The sequence below is a fragment of the Medicago truncatula genome, chromosome 6 (genome assembly GCF_003473485.1).
Source record: "Medicago truncatula cultivar Jemalong A17 chromosome 6, MtrunA17r5.0-ANR, whole genome shotgun sequence".
Lineage (NCBI taxonomy): Eukaryota > Viridiplantae > Streptophyta > Magnoliopsida > Fabales > Fabaceae > Medicago > Medicago truncatula.
Genome location: NC_053047.1, coordinates 30431942 through 30450253, shown reverse-complemented (window position 1 = coordinate 30450253; position 18312 = coordinate 30431942). Strand labels below are relative to the sequence as shown.

The window sequence follows — 18312 nt, the reverse complement described above, 5'->3', positions numbered from 1 at the left end:
ATTTACCTTATTAATAAATGTAAAGTACTAATTTTTTTGGATAATTTAAAATCCAAAGTGGACTAATTTACCTTATTAATAAATCCAAAGTGGATTTTATGATATAAATTTAGCGAGAAAAAAAAAAGTTACACACAATTGAACTATTGCTGAAACGACCATGGATAATTTCTTAAACTTTGAAAGTGCAATAAAAAAAACTCATTTTGAATTTTATAATAAAAAGATATGAGGGCATTTTTTGAATTTGAAGGACGTGCAAGATGCATCGAGAGTGGAAAAATAAATTCTCATATTTGTTTACAGATGGGCTTACTAACTATATGAAAAGATAAATGAATCTTGTATTGGATTGTAAAACGACATATAATTTAGGTTAAATTTTTTTCCCTAAAACGACATACAATTTGGGACGGAGGAAGTATTATATTACTAAGGGATACATATTACAGACAACAATGTCGTTAAAATCCTTGCTAGCAGAAAACTTAGTGGGATAATACAAAAGGAAGAAAAAAAAGAGCGCATCGTGTTACTATTATGACGCGCACATAATATTATTATTCACTTAAAGATCGGGGCGTTTTCCAAAACCATAAAAACAAGTCTGTCTAATACACCACATCTTTAGAGGTTTTTTTACCGGTGGACAATCAGCGACAGTAACACAGGGTCTTTGAACTGCATTCTCAATTAAGAAAAAAAGTTACTAAAAGATGATACAATATTGTGTATAAAAATAAATTGGGAAAATTTAAAATGGTGTGAAAAATGTCATACGCGGTGACGCTTCAACTAGAAATAGAGAAATAAAAATGATCAAAGTATAAACAAATATGAGAAACTGAGCCATATTTTCTCTCCTTTAGATGTAATAAAGAAAATCTTTTGGGTCATTTTATAAGTGAAAATTTCATGCTCTCTTGACTTTAATTAAATAATTTTTAGTACTTTGGAGTTGTAACAAGCCATTTATAAAATTATATTTAATGTTATATGTCTCTAATCAATATGTCATGTCTATCACTTAAAAAAATGTTCCGTTGATCCCTTCCACTCATTTATTTTTTTATTAAACTTTATTATAACCCGTCCGTTGATGAGATAAAACCGCAAGTGAACGGTCTTATCGAAGTAGTAATCAAAAGAGTATCGTTCTGACAGGGAGTTGTTTAATTCAATTAACTTTAGTTGGTGATTAAAAGAGAATTAAGAGTGTAAGATTGTTGTTTTCAAATGTTTGAAAGAGAAAATAATAATAAAAGAGAGCCTTGGGATCGTTGGTCCGTCATAAGCGACAAAATCATTCACAACTCAAGCCATTAAACCTAAACCTTATTTTAGACCTAGTTTCTAAAGACGAGTTTCTCTTAAGCCTATCACATATCCTATCGGTCTCAGTGAGTGTGTTCCTCTAGCAAGCACGCCTATTTTCATGGCTGATTACTATTAGAATCCTTGAAGATCGAAACTCTATAAGTCTCAAGGTTCACTAGACTATTTTCATGTTTCGCAATCCTTGTCTAAATTCACTTGATCGAATATTAAAGCTCCACTTTCGTTTTATGAATTAACATTTGGAATGATGGATTAATGATTATCAAACCCTCCACTTTCGTTTCCACAGTTTAATAATATTTAATCCATGTTAAAACGATGAATTTAGAAGAGAAACTAGGGTTATATAATACTAAGGTTTAAGGCTTGACTTGATCAGGATTATGTCATTAGACTTATCCAACAATCCCAAGACATAAGAAGTCTACTCACTCATGGTCATCGTAGACGTGGAGAAGAAGAGAGAAAACATAAAAGTAAATGACAAGAAAGTAAAAGAAAAGAAAAGAACTTTTATTAGAAAGACAATTGTCACTTATTGAATTCCAAGAAAAGATGAATATTTGTGATGGCTAGCTACTCTATTTATAGTTTACATTCGACTTAAAATCTAAGCAATCACTAGAATATTCCAAAGTAAACTAAAACAGAGTAGCTTAAAATCTAAGCAAAAGCAGCAAAAGTAGCTCTGGAGGGTGGCACGGCCGTGCCAAGCATAGCACGGGCCGTGCCAAGTTTCTGACTTGAGGGAGATATATTTTTGTCTCCGAATCTTCGTATTTTCGTACCAAATCAGCTCCAAAACCCCTTTCTTTTGCTCCAAGACTCAATCCATCAAATATTCGTTCCTGAAATATAACAATATGCAATTGTAGTAAAATAGCTCAAAAAGGAAATAATATTAAGATAAAATAAACTTAAATCTAATTAAAACAAAACTAAATAACATATTAAAATAGATAATAAATGACTCGTCAAACTCCCCCATACTTGAATCTTTGCTTGTCCTCAAGCAAAAGGCATAAACATGGTAGCATAAACAAGATTACTTCATGACAATTTAATTAAAACACATGTCTCCTCAAAGGCTTTAATTTCAAGTGTGCACTAATCACAAACTCAAGCATTCTTTGTAATCCTTTTTCAACCCAACAATCAAGTTTCAAATGAGTGTGTGTGTGTAGTCCGACCCTTTTCTTGCTCCTGTATAAGATAGGTATTATGAGGAAACATGTTCTAATCTTAAGACTAAATTAACCGAGAAAAATCCTTTCTTCATTTCATATAAGAGAGATGGGAGTATTTGTGATCTTTTGATCTTTGCCATTTACACATTTTTGGATTTTCAATCATACTTTATCTAAGGAGACAACACCTTCACGTAGGAAGTCGGAGGGCCTACCCCCTTCCCCAATCTAGATTCAATGGTGCCCCTTAGAACGTCATCTTCACGTAGGAAGTCGGAGGGCCTACCCCCTTCCCCAATCTAGATTCAATGACGCTTTTTAAAGTTTTTCTCAAGATAACGTCAACCTTTGGTTGATTTCGGCTTTCTTATACACTCCCTTATACTAACTTATACTACTTTTACTTTGAGGATTTTTGAGGGTTAATTTACCTTAATAATTAGAACGTGTTCCTAAAAATATCTTACTCATACATTTACTCAAGGGAAGCAACTTGTGCATTTCTCATTGGAGAATTTATTCATTTTGAAATAAGATGTGGGTATATCAAGAAAACTTAAAACACAAGAGTTTATTTTCATGTACAAGAAATAACCAATTAAGAGGAGACAAATAAAAAATTTATGTCATGATATTTTTCAATAAAAACAAGCTACTTAATCATGTCTTTCACAATAAAACAAAACAAAAAGAGTAAAGTTCAAGGGAGTTTGGAAACACTACGACTAAAGACACTTTATTAGGCTCCCCCCACACTTAGGAGAAGCATTGTCCTCAATGATTCAAAATAAGAAAAATAAAAGAGAAGAAGGAGAAGAAGAAGAAGAAGAAGAAGAAGAAGAAGAAGAAGAAGGAGGAGGAGTAAGGGAACAGAGGAAGAGGAAAGCTCACATTTTTTTTTCCATTGAGGTCCATAGGGAGGACCTTGGAGGTGAAAGTGGTGCATCATGTTCCGAAGCATTTGGTTATTTTCTTCGGATATGCGGTTGCCCCTTAGGACATCATTCCTTAGTCCTGACAATTCAACACCTTGCCTTTGTTGCTCGGTGCTTATCCTCTCGACCTCGATATGCATCCATGCCCATCTTGCATTTTCATTTGTTTCTCCGGCATCACGGTCATGATGCTCCTCATCATGGTGCAATTGTGCACCTTCCTCTTCTTGGTGCAAGTGTGCACCTTCCTCGTCTTCATCATCGTGGTCTACATGCACATTTGGGTCATCATTAACATACAACAAATTTTCTTCCACCTCGGTGTTAGTCCGAGATGGGTTAGGAAGTAAAATCAAAATGGGCACGTTGAGTTTGAGTGTATAAACAAAGGGGAGTCAAGGTTTTATGAAGTTCATAGAAATAAGGGCGTCTATGTTTAGCCTATTGTTTCCCTCAATCTTGTTTATTCCTTGGTCCTCACTCACTCCTAGTTGCCCAGCTATGTATGTGATGATACCACCAACTACTATTTCTCCCTTACCATCAGACCTATTTCCTATATGGGAAAGGTAGTCAAGTAAGTAAAAGCAAGTGTTAACGGGGTGGTTGTACAACATAGCCCATAACATGAAGAGTTCATCGCTCCTAGTGTTCCCTAATTCAGTCCTTCCGCAAATAGTGCAAGCCATAACCCTTTAAAGGTACCTAAGTACAGGGTTGTGAATGTTGCTAGCTTTGTTGGCACGTGTGTTAAACTGGCCAAGACCGGTAATTTGTTCCCAAAAGGCGGCGGGTTGATAGTCAACCGGCTTTAGATTTTGATTCCAAGAGTCGTGGATGAACCCCGCATTTGCGAAGCCCATCTCATCACAGAAGTGTTGAAGAGACATCTCATAATCAATATTCATAAGCCGGAAAGAAACTCTATGGTTAGGGTTATCGAAATTCAACCTATCTTTCGTAAAAACAATGGAACTTAAAAATTCGTAGGTGAAATTCTCATACCCTCTCATAGGTCTCAACATATCAACCCAACCTAACCTTCTTAGCAGATTAAACACATTGTCTTTAAGGCCAAGTTTATTCAAGTCATAATTATCAAGGTACCTGCAAGGATGTAAAGGTTTAGATAGTAGAATTTTGTACCTATCTCTTTGCTTATTGTCCCTGAAGATTATGCCATGATTCTTGGCTTGTGCTTTCTTCTTTGGAGGAGGGCCCCCTGATGAGCTTGCAACTTCTTTTCCACTTCTCTTTGAAGCCATTGCCTTGACCTTGCTTTTGATTTGGTGTGGTGTTGGTGATGGTTTGGTTTTGGGGTTGTTTTGGTGGAAAAGGTTGGTTGAGTGATGTGGTGAAGGTTGAAGTGAGTTTTAGGAGCTGGGTTGTGGAGTTTGGTGATGAATTTCTGGTTTTTGGGTTAGGTTAAGGAGGGGATAAGAATTTGGGTGATGTTGGTTTGGATGGATGAAAGTTGTTTCTAAATGGGGGGTTATGATTGGAATGGTGTTTGTGATTGATTGGGTGGAGAAATTGTGTGAATTGGTGAGGTTTTGAGGTAGATATGGAGTTTTGAGGTTTTGTGGTTATGGAGGTTTTAGAGAGAAGTTTGAAGGTGGAGAGATGTTTGTGGTTGAGAGTGAAGGAAGAAGAAGGCCAAAAGATGTGGTTATTCTTACCTGATGGTCGGGCACGGCCGTGCCAACCTTAGCACGGGCCGTGCCAACTTCCTGGAATGTGGCATGGGTTTGGCTTGGCAAGGTCTGGCACGGCCGTGTCAGTGTGAGCACGGGCCGTGCCAAGGTTCTGGACTACGGGGCTTCAAAATTTTCCATTTTCTTGAATCATGCTCGAACAATTACCTACAAAACAACTTAAAATAACAAAAAAAAGAAACAAACAAAAGCGGTTAAATGCGTGGGTTGCCTCCCACGAAGCGCCTCTTTATAGTCATTAGCTTGACGATAGAAAGTGTCCATTAGAAAGGATCAAAGAGATCGTATTGTGTAGATGACGCTAAAAAGCGTTCTTTCGCATCATGTTCTTTAATCATATTGCAATAATAAAGGGCGGGACCTTTCATAACATTCTCGAACTCAAATCCTACCATATCATCACTCACTTGAAAAACTATCCTACCATTCTTAACATCAACTATAGCACCCGCAGTGGCGAGGAAGGGTCTTCCTAGAATCATAGGGTAATCATGGTCTTCCACGATGTCAACAACCACAAAGTCAGTCGGGATGTATATCCCTTCTATCTTAACGGGGATGTCCTCAACGTATCCAACTATGGGGATAACAGAACGGTCGGCTAACTTCAATGTCATCTCGGTAGGTTTCAACTCGCCTATTCCCATCTTTTTAAAAAGGGATAGAGGCAACAAACTAACACTAGCTCCTAAGTCACACAAGGCTTTGTCTACGGTTTCTTTTCCTATCACACAAGGGATGGCAAAACTACCTGGATCTCTAAGCTTTTGGGGTTGCTTCTTGATGATGGCACTACTTTCCCCAGTCAAAGCTATTGTCTCTTTGTGGTCTATAACCTTTTTCTTTGAAAAAATTTCTTTTATAAACTTGGCATATAGAGGCATTCGAGACAAAGCTTCCGCAAGGGGAATCTTAATGCAAATCTTCTTAAGGGTGTTGACAAACTTTTCGAATTAAGCCTCCAAGTTAAGCTTAGTAAGCCTTAATGGGGAAAGGGCTTTGTTTTTATCAAGCGGTTTCTCACTTTCTATCACATCTTTCTTACCTAGAAGCTTAACACTTTCTCCCTTGACATTTTTGGCTTTAGCAACGGTCTCTTCTAACTTACTACCCCCAAGAGAAATAACATTGACATGAGCTTTGGGGTTTGTTTCGGTTTGACCAGGAAAGACCCCCGGTGTTTGAGAAGAGGTGGCCACTTGTTGGGCTACTTGGGAGATTTGGGTCTCGAGCATTTAGTGTGTGTGGCGACAGAATCAACCTTGGTAGTGAGTTTGGAGAGAGAGTCGTTCAGAAATCCTGTTTGGTTTTTCAGTTCTTGAATTTGCTTATTTTGATTCATCATGCAGTTTTCCAACAAAGTTTCCAAACTTGATTTCTGAGCCACCCTCTGGTTGTTTGTATAGCCAGGTGGTGCTACTTGTCCGTAGGAACCTTGAGGGTTTTTGTAAAAGTTTTGATTTGGCCTCGTTCCTTAGTTGTATTGAGCATAGTTTAATTGCTCAATACTATTAGTAGCACTACCTAACTGACAATCAATACCAATATGACCAAATATACCACAGATTTCACAAGGAGGAGATGTAGGAGAAGGTGTGACAGCATTAACATTAAGTTTTTAAATTTTTGAGTTAATGCATCAACCTTAGCAGCAAGGTGATCATAATCAGAGACCTCGTACATACCTGCCTCCTTTTTGGAGGGCGTAGAGGCGGTGATGGCTCTTTCGTTGGTCCATTGATAGTGATTCTGAGCCATGTCTTCAATCAATGCGTAAGCCTCCGTATAGTTCTTGTTCATTAGTGCTCCACCTGGAGTTGCATCAACAGACATCTTAGTGGTATATGTTAGGCCATTATAAAAAGTGTGGACTATGAGCCACTTTTCTAAACCATGGCGGGGACAAAGTCTAAGCATTTCCTTGAAACGCTCCCACGCATCATAGAGAGACTCTCCATCTTTTTTGTTGAACCGCGTGATTTGGTCTCTTAGTTTGGCGGTTTTAGAGGGGGGAAAGAATCGCGCAAGGAATGCTCGCCTCATTTGATCCCATGAAGTGATGGAACCGACTTCTAGGGAATGGAACCAAGCGCTAGCTCTATCTGTAACGCCCTAGTTGTTATTTTATTTTATTTTGATTTATTTGGAGTCTCATATGTGATTTTATATGATTTTTGGTGATTTATGTGGTGTGTGCATTTTATTATATAGTTTATTATAAATATAATTAAAATAAGTGGAAATTAATATTATTTTAGAAATTAGGGAGTTAATTAGGATTTAATAAAAATTAAGGGAGTTTAATGAAATAGGGGGGAGTTATAGTTTTGGGAGTTAGAAAAAGAAAGAAAACAGTCAGAACGTTTTTACGTAAGAAAACTAGCTTTTGGGAGAAAAAGGAGAGAAAAAGCAAGAACAAGAGAGAAGAACAAGAAGGGATCGATTTTGCTGTAGCTGGTTGTGCAATTGAATTTAGGTAAGGGTGAGACTATCTCTCATTAATAGATAATATGTAATTTTGGAAAATTGACCTAACTGCTTAACCTTGAGGATAAAATTGAGGGTTAGGGTTTGATGATGATTCTGAGGGGAATGGGTAATAATCATGTTAATTATGTTGTAATGTGATGTTCGGAATGAAATCTTAATCTATACTGTTGTTGTGATCATAAATTGATTGAAAATATAATTGATTGAATGAATTGATGAAGTTTTGTATGATGGTGGAATGATCCGTATTGTTGTTGTTGATTTCTGTTTGTGTTTCCTTTAGATGCCTAGTTGTGTATAGAACTTGTAAACATCTGCTGGAAAATGTTTTGGGTGATCAGGGGATTAAAATTGGGTTTTGGAGTGTGAAGAGGGTTGAAAACCGTAGGTTTCTGCACTGCCCAGATGAATGGTCGCTTAAGCGAACCAGCCGTCGCTTAAGCGAGCATTTAAGCAAGCTGCCCAGAATGCGATTTTGCCCGTTCGCTTAAGCGAACCGTGAGCGAGCTTGTAAGCGAAAAACCAATTTGATTCTGCCAAGAGTTCGCTCAAGCGAACCGTAAGCGAACCGTAAGCGAGCAGAACCCAGACTTACTGTAAGCCGGTCGCTTAAGAGAACTAGACGTCGCTTAAGCGAAGTTGACCTTAGTCAGCCACTTTTCGAACGTTGCCTCGTGCATTAGGAGACCCTTTTGAGCATTGAAACATGGTTCCTTCAACTTGTATAACCCTTATATATACGCTGGATCCTAAAGGAACGTTTTGGTAATAGAATTCGTTGAGTTTAGTAAATTGGGAGATGATTGAGTATGAACCAAGTGAGTAAACACTATGTTGAATGAACTTGATGCATTGGTCTGACTATTATTAATTGTACATTTTCTGGAATGGTTGAATTGGTTTTGAGGAGTCGTTTTCATTATGGAATTGTAAGTCATATATACAAATATGCATTAGTTGAGTTGTATGTAGATATACACAAGTGGGTTAGTTGGATAAGCATAAAAGTGGGAGAGCTTCGGCTCTGGAACGCCTTGTCGTTCAAAGCGGTGGAACACTAGTTGTTCAAAGCGGTGTTGAGCGGTGAGGACTTATGTCATGATGAGAATGCTTTAACCATTCGACAACGGTGTGGGTCACGGCCCTGAATATGGTACCACGTGCATAGTTGCATTTATCGAGGAGTCTTAGAGGGGTGTCATGTCTTTACATGAGTTGTTGTTGTTGACTGAATTGCTATATCTGGATGATTGTTGTTGATTATGAAATACTTATGGCTGAAGGAAGTGGAAAGGATTTTCAGAGTCATGCAGTGCTCTGAAGTGCAAAAGGTGCGGTTTGAGACGCACATGTTAGCGGAGGAGGCGGATGACTGGTGAGTAAGTCTGTTACCCGTGCTTGAACAGGACGGTGCGGTGGTGACCTGGGCTGTATTCAGGAGGGAATTCCTGAATAGGTATTTTCCGGAAGATGTCCGTGGTAAGAAGGAGATCGAGTTTCTGGAGTTGAAACAAGGTGACATGTCTGTCACAGAGTATGCTGTGAAGTTCGTGGAACTAGCTAAGTTCTACCCTCACTATACTGCGTAGACAGTTGAATTCTCCAAATGTATAAAATTCGAGAATGGGTTGAGGGCCGATATCAAGAGGGCCATTGGCTATCAGAAGATCAGGACTTTTTCTGAGTTGGTAAGCAGCTGTAGAATCTATGAGGAAGATTCAAAAGCTCATTACAAGGTGATGAGTGAGCGGAGGAGTAAGGGACAACAGAGTCGTCCTAAGCCGTACAGTGCCCCTGCTGACAAGGGAAAGCAACGACTGAATGATGAGAGAAGGCCCAAGAGGAGAGATGCTCCTGCTGAAATAGTTTGCTTTAAGTGTGGCAAGAAAGGCCACAAAAGTAATGTTTGTACTAAAGATGAGAAGAAGTGCTTCAGGTGTGGTCAGAAAGGACACACATTGGCTAACTGCAAGAGGGGTGATGTTGTTTGTTATAATTGTGATAAGGAGGGCCACATCAGTTCCCAGTGCACTCAGCCAAAGAAGATTAGAACCGGTGGAAAAGTGTTTGCTTTGACTGGTACGCAGACTACTAATAAGGACATGCTTATCAGAGGTACTTGTTTCTTTAATAGTACTTATTCAATTGCTATTATAGACACTGGTACTACTCATTGTTTCATTGCTTTAGAATGTGCATATTAGTTGGGTTTGATTGTAACTGACATGAAAGGAGAGATGGTTGTTGAAACTCCAGCTAAGGGTTCAGTAACTACTTCTCTTGTTTGTTTGAGGTGTCCTATATCTATGTTTGGTAGAGATTTTGTGGTCGACTTAGTGTGTCTACCGTTGACGGGTATGGATGTCATTTTTGGAATGAACTAGTTAGAGTATAACCGAGTTCATATCAATTGCTTTAGTAAGACGGTGCATTTTTCTTCTGCGGAAGAAGAGGGTGGAGTTGAATTCTTGACCACGAAGCAGATGAAGCAGTTAAAACGTGATGGAATTCTGATGTATTCTTTGATGGCATCTTTGTCATTGGAGAATCAGGCTGTGATTGACAGGTTACCAGTGGTGAATGAATTTCCGGAGGTGTTTCCTGATGAGATTCCGGATGTGCCACCAGAGAGGGAGGTGGAGTTCTCGATTGACCTTGTTCCAGGAACGAAGCCGGTGTCGATGGCGCCATATCGTATGTCAGCATCTGAGTTGGCTGAATTGAAGAAACAGTTGGAAGACTTGCTTGATAAGAAGTTTGTAAGACCGAGTGTCTCACCGTGGGGAGCGCCTGTATTGTTGGTAGAGAAGAAGGATGGTAGCATGAGATTGTGCATAGACTACCGTTAGTTGAACAAAGTGACGATAAAGAACAGGTATCCGCTGCCGAGGATTGACGACTTGATGGATCAATTGTTTGGTGCAAAGATTTTTAGTAAGATTGACTTGAGGTCAGGTTACCATCAGATAAAGGTGAAGGATGAAGATATGCAGAAGACGGCCTTTAGGACACTTTATGGTCATTACGAATACAAAGTGATGTCTTTCGGTGTTACTAACGCGCCTGGTGTGTTCATGGAGTATATGAACCGAATTTTTCATGCTTTTCTGGATAAATTTATGGTTGTATTTATTGATGATATTCTGATTTATTCTAAGACCGAAGAGGAGCATGTAGAACATCTGAGGATTGAATTATAGGTTTTGAAAGAAAAGAAGTTGTATGCTAAGTTGTCGAAATGTGAATTCTGGCTAATTGAAGTAAGTTTTCTCGGCCACATTATTTCTGGTAGTGGTATTGTTGTTGATCCTTCGAAAGTTGATGCAGTATCGCAATGGGAGACTCCGAAGTCGGTGACTGAAATCAGAAGCTTCTTGGGTTTGGCTGGTTATTACCGCAGGTTCATTGAGGGGTTTTCGAAGTTGGCACTTCCGTTGACTCAGCTGACCTGTAAGGGTAACTCTTTTGTGTGGGATGCTCAGTGTGAGAGTAGCTTCAGTGAGTTGAAGAGAAGGTTGACAATTGCTCCTATTTTGATCTTGCCTAAACCGGAAGAGCCTTTCGTTGTTTATTGTGATGTGTCTAAGTTGGGCTTGGGTGGTGTCTTGATGCAAGAGGGTAAGGTGGTAGTGTATGCTTCTAGACAACTGAGAGTTTATGAGAAGAATTATCCTACCCATGATTTGGAGTTGGCTGCGGTGGTTTTTGTTTTGAAAATTTGGAGACATTATTTGTACGGTTCTCGATTTGAGGTGTTTAGCGATCACAAAAGTTTGAAATATTTGTTTGATCAAAAGGAATTGAATATGAGACAAAGGAGGTGGCTTGAATTGTTGAAGGATTATGATTTTGGCTTGAATTACCATCCGGGTAAAGCTAATGTAGTTGCAGATGCTTTGAGTAGGAAGACGTTGCACATGTCGGCTATGATGGTAAAGGAATTTGAGTTGCTTGAACAGTTTAGAGACTTGAGTCTTGTTTGTGAATTGTCACCTCAGAGTGTGCAGCTGGGTATGTTGAAAATCAATAGTGATTTCTTGAAAAGTATCAGAGAAGCGCAACAAGTTGATGTCAAGTTTGTGGATGTATTGGTTACTAGTAATCAAGCTGAGGCTAGTGATTTCAAGGTTGATGAACAAGGCGTGTTGAGATTTAGAGGCAGAATTTGTATTCCTGATAATGATGAGTTGAAACAGTTAATTTTAGAGGAAAGCCACAGGAGTAACTTAAGCATCCATCCGGGAGCTACGAAGATGTATCATGACTTGAAGAGATTGTTTTGGTGGTCCGGTTTGAAGCGTGATGTTGCTCAATTTGTGTATGCATATTTGACTTGCCAGAAGTCTAAGGTCGAACATCAGAAGCTTGCAGGGTTGTTGACATCGTTGGATGTGCCGGAGTGGAAATGGGATAACATTTCTATGGATTTTGTGACAAGTTTACCAAACACTCCGAGAGGACATGATTCTATATGGGTTGTGGTCGATAGGTTGACGAAGTCGGCGCACTTTATTCCGATCAATATCAGTTATCTGGTAGCTCAGTTGGCGGAGATATATATTCATAATATTGTTAAGCTTCATGGTGTACGGTCGAGTATTGTGTAGGATAGAGATTCGAGGTTCACTTCAAGATTTTGGAAGAGTTTGCAAGATGCCTTGGGTTCGAAGTTGAGGTTGAGTTCGACTTATCATCCGCAGACAGATGGTCAGTCGGAGAGGACGATCCAATCATTAGAGGATTTGCTGAGAGTATGTGTACTTGAGCAAGGTGGAGCTTGGGATAGTCACCTACCGTTGATAGAGTTCACCTACATCAATAGTTACCATTCGAGTATTGGTATGGTTCCGTTCGAAGCTTTGTACGGTCGGAGGTGCCGGACTCCTTTATGTTGGTTTGAGTCAGGAGAAAGTGTGATGTTGGGACCAGACATAGTTCAGCAGACTACATAAAAGGTTAAGTTGATAAGAGAACAGATGAAAGCGTCGTAGAGTCGACAGAAGAGCTATCATGACAAACGTAGGAAGGACCTTGAGTTTCAAGAGGGAGATCATGTGTTCTTGAGAGTCACTCCTTTGACAGGTGTAGGCCGTGCATTAAAATCTAAGAAGTTGACTCCGAAGTTTATTGGTCCATATCAGATATCTGAGAGGGTTGGAACAGTGGCGTATAGAGTGGGTTTGCCGCCTCATCTTTAGAATTTGCATGACGTGTTTCATGTGTCACAATTACGGAAGTATGTACCGGATCCTTCGCATATTATTCCTAGAGATGATGTGTAAGTTAGAGACAACCTTACGGTGGAGACCTTACCGTTGAGAATTGATGATCGAAAGGTGAATTCCTTGAGAGGTAAAGAGATACCTCTTGTGAGAGTCGTTTGGGATGGAGCGACTGGTGAAAGTTTGACTTGGGAGCTGGAAAGTAAGATGCGGGAGTCTTATCCAGAGTTGTTTGCTTGAGGTAAGATTTCGAGGACGAAATTCTCTAAGTTAGGGAGAGTTGTAATGCCCTAGTTGTTATTTTATTTTATTTTGATTTATTTGGAGTCTCATATGTGATTTTATATGATTTTTGGTGATTTATGTGGTGTGTGCATTTTATTATATAGTTTATTATAAATATAATTAAAATAAGTGGAAATTAATATTATTTTAGAAATTAGGGAGTTAATTAGGATTTAATAAAAATTAAGGGAGTTTAATGAAATAGGGGGGAGTTATAGTTTTGGGAGTTAGAAAAAGAAAGAAAACAGTCAGAACGTTTTTACGTAAGAAAACTAGCTTTTGGGAGAAAAGGGAGAGGAAAAGCAAGAACAAGAGAGAAGAACAAGAAGGGATCGATTTTGCTGTAGCTGGTTGTGCAATTGAATTCAGGTAAGGGTGAGACTATCTCTCATTAATAGATAATATTTAATTTCGGAAAATTGACCTAACTGCTTAACCTTGAGGATAAAATTGAGGGTTAGGGTTTGATGATGATTCTGAGGGGAATGGGTAATGATCATGTTAATTATGTTGTAATGTGATGTTCGGAATGAAATCTTAATCTATACTGTTACTGTGATCATAAATTGATTGAAAATATAATTGATTGAATGAATTGATGAAGTTTTGTATGATGGTGGAATGATCCGTATTGTTGTTGTTGATGTCTGTTTGTGTTTCCTTTAGATGCCTAGTTGTGTATAGAACCTGTAAACATCTGCTGGAAAACGTTTTGGGTGATCAGGGGATTAAAATTGGGTTTTAGAGTGTGAAGAGGGTTGAAAACCGTAGGTTTCTGCACTGCCCAGATGAATGGTCGCTTAAGCGAACCAGCCGTCGCTTAAGCGAGCATTCAAGCAAGCTGCCCAGAATACAATTTTGCCCGTTCGCTTAAGCGAACCGTGAGCGAGCTTGTAAGCGAAAAACCAATTTGATTCTGCCAAGAGTTCGCTCAAGAGAACCGTAAGCGAGCAGAACCCACACTTACTGTAAGCCGGTCGCTTAAGCGAACTAGACGTCGCTTAAGCGAAGTTGACCTTAGTCAGCCACTTTTTGAACGTTGCCTCATGCATTAGGAGACCCTTTTGAGCATTGAAACATGGTTCCTTCAACTTGTATAACCCTTATATATACGCTGGATCCTAAAGGAACGTTTTGGTAATAGAATTCGTTGAGTTTAGTAAATTGGGAGATGATTGAGTATGAACCAAGTGAGTAAACACTATGTTGAATGAACTTGATGCATTGGTCTGACTATTATTAATTGTACATTTTCTGGAATGGTTGAATTGGTTTTGAGGAGTCGTTGTGATTGTGGAGTTGTAAGTCATATATACAAATATGCATTAGTTGAGTTGTATGTAGATATACACAAGTGGGTTAGTTGCATAAGCATAAAAGTGGGAGAGCTTCGGCTCTGGAACGCCTTGTCGTTCAATGCGGTGGAACACTAGTTGTTCAAAGCGGTGTTGAGCGGTGAGGACTTATGTCCTGATGAGAATGCTTTAACCATTCGACAACGGTGTGGGTCACGGCCCTGAATATGGTACCACATGCATAGTTGCATTTATCGAGGAGTCTTAGAGGGGTGTCATGTCTTTACATGAGTTGTTGTTGTTGACTGAATTGCTATATCTGGATGATTGTTGTTGATTATGAAATACTTATGCCTATTGAATAATCATTGATATTGTAGGTTGTTAGATTCAATTGATGTTATTATATATTATTTTTATTGACTGAGAATCTCACCCCTTCTGCTTGAAAATGTTGCCCTTCCTATGGGTAACTTGCAGGTGATCCTGAGTAGTAGGTGGTGGCTCAAAGTGTCTAGGGCTCTGATACGTGGGATGGGATTTTTAATGTTTCTTTCATTCCTATGTATCAAATTTTGGATAATGTTGTTGTAGCCCTATGATTGTTTGGATTTTATGGTAGAGGCTTTTATGCCAGGATTTTATTCGGAGAATTTAATATGTTGTGGTTGTTAATGTTGAGATAATATTTCCGCTGAAAAATTAATGATGATTTTTGAAGGTTGTGCATTAAATAGATTTTTACATTCTGTTTACAAGATTTTGATTTAGAAGTGTGACATGCCCGTTGGGTTAATACTCTGATGCATGTTTATTTTATTAAATAATTGATTATTGGGAACGGGGTGTTACACTATTCCTTAAGGAAATGGGAAAGAGATGAAGTCTTATGGCTTCTTGGTTCTCTTTTATAGTGCCACTGAGTCTAAGGAAGGAAGAAATATGGAGATTTGGATCCTCAGTGGGTGATCCAGAAAACTGATTTTGCTGCACCAAATTGAGTAGTGCAGGCTTGATCTGGAAATTGTTACCCTCAACCGTCGGGTACACGATAATAGCTTGTGGCTCTTCCGTTGAAGGAGTAGCATACTCTTTGAGAGTGCGTTCAGCCATAGCAATATTATTTTGTGCTTCTCTCTTTTTCTTATGCAAATATCTTTCAATCTCAGGAATAAATTCTCCGAGACTTTTACTTCTTCGCATAAGAAATCGAGAACCCAAGAAGTTAATGGTAACACAAATAAAGTAAGAAGTAGAAGAAAAGAGGGAGGAGAGAGAGTTCTAATCACAAAGAAAGAGTTAATTAAATTAGTTTACTCCCCGGCAGCGGCGCCAAAAATTTGTTGAGATAAAACCGCAAGTGCACGGTCTTACCGAAGTAGTAATGAAAAGAGTATCGTTCCGACAGGGAGTTGTTTAATTCAATTAACTTTAGTTGGTGATTAGAAGAGAATTAAGAGTGTAAGATTGTTGTTTTCAAATGTTTGAAAGAGAAAATAATAATAAAAGAGAGCCTTGGGATCGTTGGTCCGTCATAGGCGACAAAATCATTCACAACTCAAGCCATTAAACCTAAACCTTATTTTTAGACCTAGTTTCTAAAGACAAGTTTCTCTTAAGCCTATCACATCTCCTATCGGTCTCAGTGAGTGTGTTCCTCTAGCAAGCACGCCTATTTTCATGGTTGATTACTATTAGAATCCTTGAAGATCGAAACTCTATAAGTCTCAAGGTTCACTATACTATTTTCATGTTTCGCAATCCTTGTCTAAATTCACTTGATCGAATATTAAAGCTCCACTTTCGTTTTATGAATTAACATTTGGAATGATGGATTAACGATTATCAAACCCTCCACTTTCGTTTCCACAGTTTGATAATATTTAATCCATGTTAAAACGATGAATTTAGAAGAGAAACTAGGGTTATACAATACTAAGGTTTAAGGCTTGACTTGGTCAGGATTATGTCATTAGACTTATCCAACAATCCCAAGACATAAGAAGTCTACTCACTCATGGTCATCGTAGACGTGGAGAAGAAGAGAGAAAACATAAAAGTAAATGACAAGAAAGTAAAAGAAAAGAAAAGAACTTTTATTAGAAAGACAATTGTCACTTATTGAATTCCAAGAAAAGATGAATATTTGTGATGCCTAGCTACTCTATTTATAGTTTACATTCGACTTAAAATCTAAGCAATCACTAGAATGTTCCAAAGTAAACTAAAACAGAGTAGCTTAAATTTAAGCAAAAGCAGCAAAAGTAGCTCTGGAGGGTGGCACGGCCGTGCCAAGCCTAGCACGGGCTATGCCAAGTTTCTGACTTGAGGGAGATATATTTTGTCTCCGAATCTTCGTATTTTCGTACCAAATCAGCTCCAAAACCCGTTTCTTTTGCTCCAAGACTCAATCCATCAAATATTCGTTCCTGAAATATAACAATATGCAATTGTAGTAAAATAGCTCAAAAAGGAAATAATATTAAGATAAAATAAACTTAAATCTAATTAAAACAAAACTAAATAACATATTAAAATAGATAATAAATGACTAATCATCCGTCCCAAGTTATAAGAAAAAATATTTTTATTTTTTTATAAAGTTAAAAAAATGCAATAATAGAGAAAAGGGGAAAGTACAATATTGGGGAGACTAGGCCAAAACCCAATTAAACTAAAAAGACCAGATGTAAAGCAAAGTCACATCCTAAGTAGCCTAACACACCCTGCTACTAAAGAAAGTACCAGGTTACATTAAGAAGACAAAAACATAAAGAAGTAGATCAACAGAGTAAAATCTTGCCTTTATCCGGCCCAAGTATCTCATCATAAACAGTTATAACAACAACTGCTTGTGACAGTAGAAGGTGCAGAAATCTTGCCTTTATCCGACCCAAGTATCTCATCATAAACAGTTATAACAACAACAACTGCTTGTTCAAGAGTAGCAGAAGGCATATCAGAATTATTAGCACTTTTTGTGTTGACATGGGTAGGTAGCAGTTTACCAGCCTTACTGCAGGGCGCATTGGATATCGGAGTGTTATCAATGGAGGGAGCAAAATAGTGGTCAACACGATCAGAGTGAATATTAATAGCCTGGTTGTCAGCAACCTGAGTGCTATCAGAATGCATAGAATTCGCAATTAAGCAACAAGGGTCTGGTGAAGAAAGAGAGACATGATGCTGCAAGCTCAGAGTATTATGCTTTGGTGCATTGATCAGAGCCTGAAACTCAGTGTTTTCTGTCATACTGGATCTGCTAATGTACTCCCCAGTAAAAAAATGGTAATCAAATGATGAGCACTTGGCAAGGCTAGCTGAAACAGATGCAGCAGAAGGGCCTATCAGCACCCCTGGATTGCTGCACTGTGCAAGAGTTGTTAATTTTGTAATCAAAGTGTCAGTCTGAAGCTCTTTTTCCCAATCAACATTGAGCTTAGATTGAACCATTTGAGTTAAATCAACATTCGTCGTGATGCCATTATCAAACATTTCAGGTTTTTCAATAAACTCACCATTAGGAATGTGATTGGCCACCAATACAGCCTGTCTAGCCTCTTCTAAAGGAAGTTCCCTGTCATCATTTAAAATATCAAATGTATTGTGAAGAGAACTTGTTGAAGATGTCCCAATCTTCGAAATTGCTGCAATCTCAGCCTCATCCCGCGTATTTCCTTCCTTAGAGGTCACATCTTCATCAGGACTGCCTAAATTCACCATGGCAGGGTGCTTAATAGGACTGGCTGAAACTTTCTGAACCGGCTTGGCAAATGTAGCAGGGGCAGCATGCCTTTTTTCATTCATCAGAGCTGATTTCGTGACATTCCCAATGTGTGAAGGAA

At 38.5% G+C, this 18312-nt stretch overlaps 1 long non-coding RNA gene and 1 other non-coding gene across 2 annotated transcripts; one reads left to right on the top strand and one right to left on the bottom strand.

The window, feature by feature from the left end:
- Positions 1-237: 237 nt before the first annotated feature.
- LOC112422895 (uncharacterized) lies at positions 238-917 on the bottom strand. Its single transcript, XR_003013344.2, has 2 exons — positions 781-917; positions 238-681 (listed from the first exon to the last, which is right to left on the bottom strand). It is a non-coding gene; the product is annotated as an uncharacterized lncRNA (long non-coding RNA).
- Positions 918-7063: 6146 nt separating this feature from the next.
- Positions 7064-7170, top strand: LOC112416921 (small nucleolar RNA R71). The gene has a single exon (XR_003007432.2). It is a non-coding gene; the product is annotated as a small nucleolar RNA R71 (small nucleolar RNA).
- The last annotated feature ends 11142 nt before the right edge of the window (positions 7171-18312 follow it).